Source organism: Danio rerio, chromosome 11 (genome assembly GCF_052040795.2).
Source record: "Danio rerio strain M-AB ecotype USA chromosome 11, GRCz13ab, whole genome shotgun sequence".
Classification (NCBI taxonomy): Eukaryota; Metazoa; Chordata; class Actinopteri; order Cypriniformes; family Danionidae; genus Danio; species Danio rerio.
The window spans coordinates 17,754,178-17,767,930 of record NC_141031.1 but is presented as its reverse complement, the minus strand read 5'-3'; the positions used below and the strand labels follow the sequence as shown (position 1 = coordinate 17,767,930).

General features: G+C 39.6%; 1 protein-coding gene and 2 long non-coding RNA genes across 3 annotated transcripts in view; 1 reads left to right on the top strand and 2 right to left on the bottom strand.

The window, feature by feature from the left end:
* The window catches only part of ghrh (growth hormone releasing hormone), a 107,699-nt gene that overhangs the window by 49,420 nt on the left and 44,526 nt on the right, over positions 1–13,753 (top strand).
* On the bottom strand, positions 159–3,610 carry LOC147841724 (uncharacterized). The gene is made up of 2 exons (XR_015502633.1): positions 1,353–3,610; positions 159–1,281 (listed from the first exon to the last, which is right to left on the bottom strand). It is a non-coding gene; the product is annotated as an uncharacterized LOC147841724 (long non-coding RNA).
* Positions 4,137–8,481, bottom strand: LOC141376578 (uncharacterized). Its single transcript, XR_015502629.1, has 2 exons — positions 7,678–8,481; positions 4,137–7,567 (listed from the first exon to the last, which is right to left on the bottom strand). It is a non-coding gene; the product is annotated as an uncharacterized LOC141376578 (long non-coding RNA).

Genomic DNA, 13,753 nt, shown 5'->3' with positions numbered 1-13,753 from the left:
CTTTTCTTCTCTCCTGAACTTGAAAATATGATTGGCAGAATCATAGAAATGCTGGATTAAGATCGTCTAGGGGGTTGAATCAAGATCGTAATCTTTTAACGATTAATTGTGCAGCTCTACTATTATAATTTCCCTCAAGCATACGCTAGCACAAGTGGTTTCCGTGTTACTGGTTTATTTGTTGGCTTTTTCCCCCAAATCCACCTTGAAAACTAAACAATGAATACAAAACAAATGTACTTAATACAAATCAAAACATATGTGCACAAACTAACAAAGCTTAGAAACTTCAAACACAACATACAAATATAAAGCAAAATACCTCGTTGGCTGCATGCTATACGAAAGAAATTGTTCTGAATGCTCCTTAAATCACTTGAAGTCCTTGTTGAAGTCGATACATCCATTGAAGAGAACATGCAAACAACTCATGTTTGCCAATTGCTTGCTAACAGCAAGTAATAACCTCATGTCCAGTCAGCCATTTTATACAGCCGCAGAGATTTCAAAATAAAAGTCCCGAACCAAAAAAAAAATCACAAATAATACATGTAACTTGTTTTCTTTGAAAACATAAACTTATATACATAATATACAAAGTAACAGTAAACTGTTACACTCCCACCAAATCGCACAATGTGAGATTTTCTCAGACTTCAAGACTGGCAATGTTTTACACTTTTTACTTAATCTTCACACTCTTAATCAGCTTCAAGCAAAACAACAATTTTATGTATAGGTCTTTCAAGTACAGTTTTAGTTATGGGTTTAAATTTGTCAACTGTGGTATCACTAGCCATCAATTTTAATTTTCTCACTCTACCATCTGACCCTGGATAAACTTCTATGACTCTGGCCAACTTCCATTCATTAAATGGTGCAAGATCATCTTGAACAAGGACATTGTCATTAACCTTTAAATTCCTTTGATTCTTGTGCCACTTCTGTCTTGGCTGCAAGTTTAAAAGATTCTCCCTTTTCCATCAAGTCCAGAATTCATTTACCAAATACTGTACTCTGCGCCATCTCTTTCGCAGGTAAAGATCTTCTCTTGTAAACTGTCCTGGTGGAGGAAGAATGATAGTAGACTTCATAGTAAGAATGTGGTTCGGAGTTAAGGGTTCAGGTCCTAATGGATCATTCAAATGTTCGGTGGTGAGTGGTCTGCTATTAACAACGGCCATAACCTCATACAAAAATGTCCTTAGAGAGGTACTGTCAAACCTCTGTGCAGACTGATCCAGAGCGGCAGTAGGAACACTTCTTATGGTTCTTATTTGCCTTTCCCAGACTCCTCCCATATGACTTGCTGCTGGAGGATTCATAAGAAATTCACACCCTAGAGCTTTAACTTTTTCTGATCCATACCTTTCTTGAGTTCTGCAAACTCCCTTTTCGCTCAAACAAAATTGGTTCCTTGGTCACATCTTAACTGACGAACATTTCCTCTTATTGCAATGAAAGCTCTTAAAGCATTGATAAATGAATCAGTGGTCAAGTCATCAATCATCTCTATGTGTTTGGCCCTTGAACATAAAGTAAGCAACAGACCATACCTCTTGAGCTTCTTTCTCCCTTCTTTGATATAAATTGGACCAAAGCAGTCAATATTAGCGCAAGTAAAAGGTGGAGTTGTTTCCATTCTGTCTTGCGGTAAGTCACTCATTTTTTTTGTTTTCTGCAGGTCTTCTATACTTTCTACATTTGACACATTTAAAGATGTGTGATGAGACTGCACTGCTGCATCCCAGGATCCACCATCTTATTAGCTCGCAATTCGTTCATTGTCATTCCATGTCTTTGATGATGTACCTTTTCGTGGAAGTGCTTGATAAGCAAGGCTGACAGATGGCTGTTCTTGGGAAGGATTACCGGATACTTGACATATGGATGCAACGTAGCTTGACTTAAACGCCCTCCAACTCTCAGGATACCTTCTTCATCCAATAATGGATTTAACTTATACAGCCTACAATTTCTAGTCTTGGCAACTACTTTCTTCAGTTTCAAACACTTTATCTCATCTGAGAATGCATCCTTTTGAACCAGTTTAATGATGAAAAGTTCTGCTTCTTTCCTTTCTTCCAGACTTGTACTTTCTTTTGTTGGTTGCTTTACCCCTGTGAATTCTTTGATTTTTACATTTCAGTGTAGTAACTGCCTTCACAACTCTTGACCAGTCAGAAAACTTCAGTAGGCGATCCAATAATGATCTGCTCTTCTTAGAAGCAGTGTTACACACAACCACCTTGCGAATTTCAGGATCATCTTCCTTGATTTCTTCCACCTTGCATTCTCTTTCTGGTAGTTTCGTTTGCCAAAGAAACTTTGGTGCTGTGAACCAATTTGAGATTTTAAGTTGTTCTGCAGTCAAACCTCGGGAAGCATGATCAGCTGGATTGTTTTCAGAAACAACACAAGCCCATTGCTAAGGTTTGGTACTAGATCTTATTCTCTGAATGCGATTTGCTACAAATGCATGAAATCGCCTGGCGTCATTGTTTATGTAGCCAAGAACGACTGTAGAATTGGTCCAAAAGAACTCCTTTAGATCTTGAATTTCATGCTCCTTCCGAAGCATATCACTTATTTGTACTGCAACAACTGCTGCTGTGAGTTCTAACCTTGGAACAGTTGTAACTTTAGTAGGTGAAACTCTTGCTTTTCCCATCACCAAACAGCAATGAACTTCATTAGACTTGTTAATGGTTCTCAGGTAAGTACATTCACCATATCCAGTGACACTTGCATCTGCAAAATGATGGAGCTCATACATTGTGGTATCATCGAAATTTGAAGGCAAGAAGTTTCTCTTGATTTCCATTTCAGCTAGACTGGGTAAATCTCTGAGCCAGGACTCCCACCGAGGTCTCAATTGCTCTGGAATTTCCTCGTCCCAACTAACCTTCTCTTTGCACAATTCCTGGAGAATCTGCTTACCAAGAAGAACAAATGGCGCCATGAACCCTAGAGGGTCATATACAGTGGCCACAGTAGAAAGCACACCTCTTCTGGTCAAAGGATTAGTTTTCACTTGAACTCTAAATTTAAAAGAGTCAGATGTAATGCACCATTCTACTCCAAGAGCTCTTTCCATTTGAGGTAAACTCAAAGCCATATCAAGATCTTTACCTATGGCTTGTTCACTTTCTGGAATGGTTGCCATGACACTTTCACTGTTAGAAACAAATTTGTGGAGTCTTAACCTTCCAGTAAAGCAAAGTTCGTTTGATTCTTTGATAAGCTGAACAGCTTCTGTCTCAGTGTGAACATTTATGAGCCCATCATCTACATAGATATTTCTTTGAATGAAGCGGATAGTATCTTCACTACCTTGCCCTTGTGTTGCCAGATATTTAAAGCCAAAATTAGAACAACCAGGTGATGAGGCAGCTCCAAACAAATGAACACCCATTCTGTAGACTGATGGTGCAGTCTCTAAGTTTCCATTATCCCACCACATAAAAATCGCAGGTAATCTTGATCCTTCTTACTGACATGAAACTGGTGGAACATTCTTTCAATGTCACATGTGATAGCGATGGGATACTTTCGAAAATGTCATAGAACTCCTACCAATGCATTGGTTAGGTCAGGACCGATGGTCGTTGAGACATGTGTCTTGAAACTTAGCAGAACAGTCAAATACAACATGTAATGTATGTAATGTAATGTAATGTAATGTGTATTTAATGTAATGTGTATTTATATAGCGCATTTATTGTGTATGGCCATACACCCAAAGCGCTTCACAATCATGAGGGGGGGTCTCTCCACACCACCACCAGTGTGCAGCATCCACTTGGATGATGCGATGGCTGCCACAGGACAACGACGCCAGTGCGCTCACCACACACCAGCTATTGGTGGAGTAGAGGGACAGTGATAGAGCCAATTCGGTAGAGAGGGGATGATTGTATTTTCCGTTTTCTGTGGATAATAAACTATGATGTGGAATATACCAAACTGGACTGTTGTTAATTTCTTCTTCAGGAACCTTCTCTGCATCACCACGGGAAATTATGTCATTCATGAATTTTACATAGTCCTCATAATACTGCTGATCTTTCTTAAATCTCCTTTCAAGACATTTCAGACGTTGAACTGCACATATCTGATTATAAGGAAGGTTTGGCTTTTCTCTTTTAAATGGTAATGGCATTTCATAATGACCATCACTTTTCTGTGTGATATTTTCTCTCAAAGTTGACAAGAACCTGAGATCTTCTTGGGACACCGGATCAGTCTTTTCAGCTCTTTCAGAGAAGTCTGATTCAAGGACCTTTAATATTTCTGAAGGACCAATTTCTTTTACTTTAATTCGACTCACATAATGTACTTCAGTTTTGAGGTTAACAGCAGAATCCATAATTGATGTTACATGCCTTACAACTATACGATGGCTGGTTCCGATATCATCTCCATAGTCCACATGAGGATTACCATTACCCACAATGTTCCATCCAAGGTCGGTACGTTGTGCATAGGGCTGATGGTCTTGTCCAGAAACTACTTCCCTTGGATGAAGAGCTTGTGAGCAATTATATCCAATAAGCAAACCTACTTCACAATCCTGTAGAGGTGCTATCACATCTTGAAAATTACTTAAATGAGACCAATCATTTGCAGTTTTATTTGTTGGTATATGAGTTCTGTTGGCTGGAATAAACTCCAGAGTGTACATTGGTGATAATGGTATCCTTTTAACAGAATAAATTCCCCTGACTTTAAGGTCTTTTACCTTTCGAGAGCTTACCACTGTAGTTCTTGAAGTCATGGTAGAAAGCTTGAGCTTAACTTGTTCTTTGCTTGCATCTTATGCTTCAGCTACTTCATTTAAAATAAATTTCGTATTACTTTGGGAATCTAACAGGACATAAACAAGAACTTCTTCAGCTGGTTGAGTTATAGATAAGATCCAAACATGAGTTATTGCTGCTGTTTGAGTGTTAGTATCATCAAGAATCACTCTGTTGGAAGTAACCATGGTAGTTATTTCATTAGGCTCTTTTAATGGAGGTCTTTCTTGGTGCCTTTCTTGTCTTGAGCTCAATTTAACTTGTGGAAATTTTGGATTTTCTTTAATTCGCTCCTCATGTAAATAAGTTGGATGCCTCTTGTGGCACACATCACATACACTTCTGTCCTTGCAAATCTTTGAGAAATGACCAGACTTAAGGCACCCAAAGCATAACCTTTCAGCTCGAACGAATTTAATCTTGTCTGGAATTGAATTCTCCATAAACTTCTCACATTCATGGAATATGTGTCCTGGCTTCTGACAGAAAATACACATTATTAAAGGTCTCTCACTAGTACTTGTTGTTAAGGTTTTTGCTCCAAAGCTTTGACGTTTTTGGGTTTTCAGCTTCACCAAGTTTAAGTGCTTGTAAGGATGTAACAGGATTGCAAGCAATCTTTACCTCTCTCGGCAAAAACTTGACAAATTGACTGAAAGAAAGGAAATTGGTCAGTCTCCTTTTCAATTTCAATGACCTTTCAATTCCAGCTTTCAGCTAACCATTCTGGTAACTTTAAAAGAATCTTCCGGTTCTCATTACAATCATTCAAGATTTCTAATGCCTTGATGTGAGCCATAGCAGCTTCACAACTGCGAAGAAAATCAACAAATTCTCTTAGCTCAAAACTGTCTCTATAGCCGATCTTAGGCCATGCTTGGAGCTTATCTCTATATGACTTTGCAATTGTGAACTGATTCCCATATCTCTCCTCTAAAACTTCCCATGCAGCAGCATTAGCAGATTCGGTTTCAAGAAGGAAATATCCATCAAGTGCTTTCTTAGCTTGGCCACTTACATATCTACGAAGATAATAGATCTTCTCTTTATCTTAAATGGTTTTCTGATCAATTAGCGTTTCAAAAGAAAGCTTCCAATCGATGTACTTCAACGGATCACCACTGAATACTGATGGTTCAGGAACTGGAATTCTACTTGCACTTAAAGCACCCACCAGAACCTTCACAAGATCTGTTATACTTTCATTTGAGGAGGTGGTGGTCACAGCTTGCGGTACTGAAGAGATTTTCAGGGAGTCTTTATGATCTTCAATGCTTCTTCATCATACACTTTCATTCTTGCTTGTGCTACCTTCAAACTTTTCTCTGCTTCCAACTGCTTTGTCTTTCTTCTTTTTTCCTCAAGAGTCTTCTGCAAGGCTTCATGTTCCTCTTCTATTTGAGCTTTAATCTTAGCTTCCTCTTCTTCTCTCTTTATTCTTAGTTTCAACTCTTCTGATTCTTGCTCTAAATGACGTTTTGCAGCTGCTGCCTCTTGATCAGCTATCTTCTTTTTAACTTGAGCTTCTAGAAGCTGAATTTCCTGCTGTTCTTTATTTTGTTCTTCTAACACTGCAAGAACAGCCTGGCTTGCAGCAGCATCAGCCGCAGCATCTTGTCGCTTTACAGAAGTTAGAAACTTCCCCATACAAGTCCACTCTTCTACGCGTTTCTTGCTCTGGTGTTGAAATCTTGCGCAGTTCATCATACAAGCGCTTCTTCAGAGATACCTACAACATCACTAATAATATCATTGAGAATATTATCAGATAACATCTGTTTTGGCTGTGATAATGCCCGCTTAGATTTGACATAGTTTTTCCATTTGTTGTACAGATAGGTGAACCTTTGTTGACGTGATTTAATCTTTGCAGCTTGCATTTCTTTACCTTTCTCTGTTAGAGTTCTTTTTCTTTGACTTTGTCTTGATTGTTGCTCTTCTTTTTGAGCTTGACCACCCTCTTTAGTTACTTTAACTTGATCTTGCACATCTGCACTATCCCTAATACTTTCTTTGACTTGAAGTGTAGGGTCACTTGGTTCTAACATATTGAGAAACTACATTAACTCAAATATAAAGATGGATTATACACAAGCGCAATCTAACTTAATCTTGACAATTACCCAAAAAAATTACTTAATTTAAAGATTAAATACTAGAAATGTCAATAAATAGCTTAAAATAACACTGCATAAGATATAAAATGTGCAAATCTTTCTATCCAAGTGTTTTAAACACTCAATATAAAACACATCAATTCCTTTAAAAATGTATATCAAATAACCAACAGCATTTTCAAAACAGCATTTATTTTAACTCTAGAAAAATTCAATAAATACAAGCTACAATCAAAAATGAAGTGTGAGCAAACAATTAAATGCTTCACACACCTTACAAATGCATTTTAAATAACAATTATTTAGAAACCCTTACAAAACTTCTTAAACAACTCTTAAATACCTAAACACTTGATAACTTAGTCTATTGTTGTTCGCTTGTGTAATTGTATTGTGTGCATCTTCTTAAATCTTCATACATGTGCGTTTGTTTGTTTGTGTGTGTGTGTGTGTGTGTATGTATGTTTGCTCATCCGTTATTCCTATGACCATGCTCTCCACACGTTGCTGACACGTGCCAATCCTGTCCATTCAGCAAACATGCGGTTGCTTGCGTCACCCACTCGTGTAGTTGAACAGTCCGAGTTTTCACAATAATTTCCCTGTTACTGGTTTATTTGTTGGCTTTTTCCCCCAAATCCACCGTGAAAACTAAAAAATGAATACAAAACAAATGTACTTAATACAAATCAAAACATATGTACACAAACTAACAAAGCTTAGAAACTTCAAACACAACATACAAATATAAAGCAAAATACCTCGTTGGCTGCATGCTATACGAAAGAAATTGTCCTGAATGCTCCTTAAATCACTTGAAGTCCTTGTTGAAGTCGATACATCCATTGAAGAGAACATGCAAACAACTCATGTTTGCCGATTGCTTGCTAACAGGAAGTAATAACCTCATGTCCAGTCAGCCATTTTATACAGCCGCAGAGATTTCAAAATAAAAGTCCCAAACCAAAAAAATTCACAAATAATACATGTAACTTATTTTCTCGACAACAAAAATTATCTTTGAAAACATAAACTTATATACATAATATACAAAGTAACAGCAAACAGTTACAACTATAATGTATCGCACACATTTTTAAAATGAATGATATACAGTACATATATTTCTAGTCTACAATGATTTAACAATTTTTTAAAGCATTTAAAGCATTCTTTGAAAAACAAAATTACTAATGCAACTAGTGAAAATTAATGGATTTTAATACACTTGTTTAGGTTCACTTTTACAAACTTATAATGCACATGATTTGGATATAACAACTCTCTAATCCAGTTTTATGAGTCTGAATCCTACATGATACACACACTTATTGATGATTCCTACTTGTCTTCCTCGTGATGAAGAGTAGGAAAAATCTGATATAAAGTGGGAGAAAAAAAGAATAACATGTTCATCAGATGCTGGATTCGAACCTTGTTCAAGATCGATCACCTCAAAAGATGTTGCCATGCGCCTTACGAGATACACAACTCACACTGCTGTCTGTTGCACTCTTTAGTTATGTTGTCTCTGTCAATCAAACGGTGATGGGCGTAAATCGCTAAACTAGTTTATTCCAACAAGCTCTATTTGTACTTAGCCTAAATAGACACTCCAAAATCGGCATAAATGTGGCCAGTATCAGATTTGCTGTGTGAACAGATCATGGTACTAAACTGACCCGCATGCACAAAAGTACATTTACGGATAGCACAAAATGGCTAATTATGCACACAATGTGTATACTGTGTGATGCATGTTGTCAGATTATGCTTTATATGATTATTGCCCTACAGACAACCGTGGTGTGTTTCATGAACTGTAAAGAGCTGTTCTGCTACTACTAATGTGTATTTCGGCATTTGAAACCTAAAATAAGACAGTTGTGATAATAAACATTGATCGTTTGTGATTTAGGCGGTGCGCGTCTTTCTGACAACCAGTGTAGTGAACTCATCACGGGTTAATGAGCAGACACAGACTGTAAAGGCGGAGTTGCTTTATCTCCATTTGGGTTATTTCATTTTACTTTGTTATAAACAACAGACATGTGCAGAAGGGGAGTTTGGGTGCTTGAGCACCTGTCTTTTTCTCAAAAGACAAAGTTCATCCATAAAATGAAAGTGCCTCTCCTTTGTGCACGGATCTCTTATCAGCAAAATCCCAGATGCCTTTCAGCTTCGCGGTCAACCCGTGTCCCAATCATTAAGCAGATTGGCTAACAAGGACCAGTTTTGCCTTGAAAATGTTTTTTAAAATGAACCAACTTTCTGTGGTAAAGTTATTGCCCTTTGTGCCATTCTACTTTGCTGCTGAGGAACAGATGATGTTTGCAGCACAGAAATATGACGCTCAAAGATTATGTAAAAGTCACATGAAATCACACATAACCGTTCATACTGCGGTCGCTTTGCAAAACATCAGGGGCCTCATGTATCAATGCTGCGTACGCACAAAAAGTGCATACGCCAGGTTTTACGCTCATAATCACTCACGTTTGGATTTACTAACAATGAAATGAACGTGGGAATGTGCGCAGCTCCACGCCAGCTTTATGGCTGGCGTACGCACATTTTTTGTGTGTGTCTGTTTTATTTCCATTGGTGACTCCTAGAGGCAGGTTAAATTGCACTCTACAAAGTGTCTTTGAGCCGTGCAATGGCAGCTGTATGAGACGGGTTCATCTAGCAGGTATATAAGGTTTCCATACCATACAGTTGACCAGCCAAACATTAAAGCACAATTTGCAGCTGTCGCCTGTTTTCCCAATGTAATCTGACCTATCTACTGCACGCACATTGCTATAAAGACACTATCTGAAGATGAATTTGCATGCGTGAATCAGAAACAGTTCCATTCAATAAATGTGCAAATAAAACATGATGCAAAGACTTATTAATGATTCCTACTTGTCTTTCTTGTGATAAATAGTTGGCAAAATCTGATATGTAGCGGGGGAAAAAAAGAAGAGTTTACCAGACGCTGGTTTCGAACCGAGTTCATGCTTGAACGTGTCAAAACATATTGACATGCGTTTTACAAGCTGCGCCACTGAAACTGTTAATGGTGTTGCAACATTTTACACTTATAAATCACATTATTTCTTTTTTTAATTCACTCAGTGCAATGTTTAGACCCAACTGTGTTAACCGCATCAGCTAAACTCTCCCATTCTATTTTTTTTTTCTTTGGTTGTTAATTCCGAAGAACAAACTTGCAAATAACACCGCTTTTCTCCGGTCTACCTCCGAAAGGAGCACCTCCAATTCACATTCTGTTCAAAGTTTCTCTTTTTGCTTGATTTTGACATTTCTTTTTCATTGAGTTTTGCCAAAGTAGAGTCATTAGCATATTCATACGGGGGAGGAGGCAGGGAGGGGTTTTGTGCTCGTGCATGTTGCGCTCAATTTCACATTCATTCGGATGTACAAAAGAATATGCGTGGGATTCGGCATTTTTGTGCGTACAGCACAAGCTTGTGATTTACAGCTTTGTGCGTATGCAATGTTTTAGTATGATTTCCACGCAAGTCTTCGTACATGAGACCCCAGGTGTTGAGCTAGCATCTACCTTTGGTGTTCAGTTTAATACTACATACGAAAGTGGCACAAATCTGAAGTGAAAAGAAAAAGTCAGATTCGGGCCACATTTGGCTGCAGTGTGAATGTAGTCTTTGAGTCAGCACAGCAGCGGACAGTAATTGCTGGCGGCGACTGAACTCTTGATTGGCTGACAGAGAAGGTTGGCGACTGGGACAGGTACAGATGGAGCAAGCAGTGTAAACCGGGAGTTGAGAAAGTAGAGCGGCTGTCGGCCTCGGGTATTGAATAATACAGCAAAACCAGCCAGAGAGCAGGAGCCATATGCAGCGAGCATGGAGATAATAAGGGTAAGTAGTGACATACAGGAAACTCTAACATACAGGCGAGAGGCAAAAGCAAAAATAAAAGTTACTAGCTTAACTAGACAAGGATGTGAGCTGGGTCTGTGGGATCAAGCAACAAACACAACGATCTGGCACAAGACAAAGGACTTTGAAGGAAATTGAAGGAAACAGAATCGGGTTCCTGTGGTGAAAACAGAAGAGGTTAGTAACCAACAGAACACTGAAATGCGGACATACCTGTGGATGCTACTGGGGGAATTGTGAGCATATTGAATCCATGTCAACTTTGTACACCAAGAACTAAGATTTTGGGAGTCCATGCAGGGGAGGGCTCTCTTTCTCAAGATCCGGGTTAGCTCACTCACACTGTCCACTGGTCTGTGGATGGAATTTCGTAGACAGACTCGTAGAGGCCCCGATCTGTCGGCAGAACTCCCTCCAAAACCGGAAAACAAACTGGGGACCCCTATTCAATTCAATTCATCTTTATTTGTATAGCGCTTTTACAATGTAGATCGTGTCAAAGCAGCTTCACATAGAAGATTATTGATAATTGAAACAGTTTCAGTTCAGTTTTTATTGTTGAAGTTCAGTTTAGTTTAGTTCAGTGTGGTTTAATATTCACTGCTGAGAGATCAAACACTGAAGAGCAAATCCACTGATGCAAGGAAAAAACATCACCAATTGACGAAAGTGAAGAATTAAAAAACCTTAAGAGAAACCCGGCTCAGTTGGGCACGACTATTTCTCCTATGGCCTAAAGTCTTGTGCAGAGCTGAAGTCTTGGCGCCTTAGGCTGGAGAGCGCTGGACGTCCATCATGGAGAAGCCACCAGCTAGTGTAGGAGTCCACTCATGGAGTCCACCAGCTAGTGTACAGGCTGTCCCTTCAGCATCAATGCGAGGACTCGTCTGTCACGGGTGTCTTACAAGGATCAGTCTCATGCTCTCCACTCCTCCATGACCACCACAGCAGCTGCTCAGAATTTGGCCTGGTCCAGGATTATAGTAATCTCAAGAATAAGGTTTCCCTCACCTGCCGCTCAATGTCCCAGAAAAAGACCCCACTATCACCTCCCTGGGGAGGATGGTCTCAGGTAGAGTCTCCTTGGGGGACCCAAATATGCATAGGATTTGACATTTTTAGTTCCAAGTCGGTATGAGAAAGTGAAATTACATTGGCTAAAGAAGTGTGCCCAGCGGGCCTGACGGGAACTCAACCTCTTGGCCGAATGGATGTACTCGAGGTTGTTGTGATCCGTGCAGACCAAAAATGGCTGCGTTGACCCCTCCAACCAGTGGCAACACTAGCCCAAGGCCAACCTGACTGCCAGTGTAGTGGAAAGTTGCTCTGGATCTCGACAAACATTTTCTAAGTTTCAAAAAAGAGGCTGAGGTCTTCGAAGTTCTCAAGTTGAAGCAGTTTATTGTTACAGCAGAGTTGGTCGATCGATCTCTCTCCTCCCAATGTTCAAAAACCCACAGTTTATATACAGTTTTTTCCCATTGTCATCATGAGAAGTGGTTTAGCATTATGACATTTCCCGGCTCCAATAGTATTCTAGCTTTTTAATTAATGGCTGTATGTTTTTCTGTTTTTACATATCTTAAGGTCATATAGCATGTGCTTACAGTCATGTGTTTGCACATGATCATGTTGTTTCCATACTTTCTAAATGATTCTCCCTATGTATGCTATTTTGGGGAGTGTTGTTTTGTCTTGGTCAATACATACTTTTGTCTAAATGTATTGCATATGCGGTCTGAATGTTCTTACTTCACCACATGACCTGCCATGCCTCAAGGCCGTGAGGCCCTCAATTTTAAAGGCCCTGCATGCCTGTGTGTTTTCGTCAATTATAAGGCACTGCATGTCTGTGTATTTTCCTCTGCATTACTTGAATGTATTTCTGTATGTTTTAACAGTGTATTTTAATAGTAATCTATATTTTAATAGTGGCAGATTATATAGTGATTACATAATAAAAGTTCCTCTTTATGCATTAGAAAAATTATTCTATACCAGCAGTTCCTTGTTGCCAATATCGTAGTTACGCTCTGCTGGGCTCAGCCGATAGGAGAAAAAGGTACCTTCCTATCCTTGAGAGAAAGTTGAGACAGGACCACGCCTACCCTGACATCAGAGACATCCACCTCGACAATGAACTGCCCTTCCTGATCTGTAATGGAGAGAACATGGCCAAAAATCAAATGAGATTTTAAGTCATCAAAGGTTGCCTGAGCTTTCAAACAGAATGGTACCTTGGTGAAAGTTAGAGCCGTTAAGGGTGCTGTAGTGTCCCGTGGGTGTGTTAAAGGTTGTCTTCCACTCATGTCCCTCACAGATCTGTACCAGATTGTAGGCATTGCGTAGGTCTAACTTGAAAAAGACCTTGGCTCTCTGCGACAATTCAAAAGCAGACAACATAAGAGGTAAGAGGTACTTGTTCTTAACTGTGAGGCCCTTGTAGTCAATACAGGGACGCAGGGAGCCATCCTCCCTAAAAAAAAGAACCCAGCACCAGCAGGAGATGAAGAGGGGCGGATGAGGCCAGCATGGAGGGATTTCTGAGTATACTTGGCCATGGCCTCTCTTTTAGGACCAGAAAGGGAATGAAGGCAACCCTTGGGCGGAAAAGTACCTGGATCAGTGGTACAGTCATAAGGTCAATGAGGAGGCAAAAACATGGCCCGAGACTTCCAAAAAAACCAGACGAAGATCTTGGTATTCCGCCGGGACCTTGGTCAGGTCAGCTGCCTCCACCTGCAACACAGGAGACACAAAACCAGAAATGGCAGTACCCAAACAAGATGCTAGAGATGACTGGCTCCAGGCTAACACAGAGTTACTAGACCAATCCATATGACGGCCATGCTTTACCAACCAGGGGTGTCCTAAAACTACTGGTGCACTAGGCGAATCAAGGAAGTACAGCCTGGTAACCTCATGA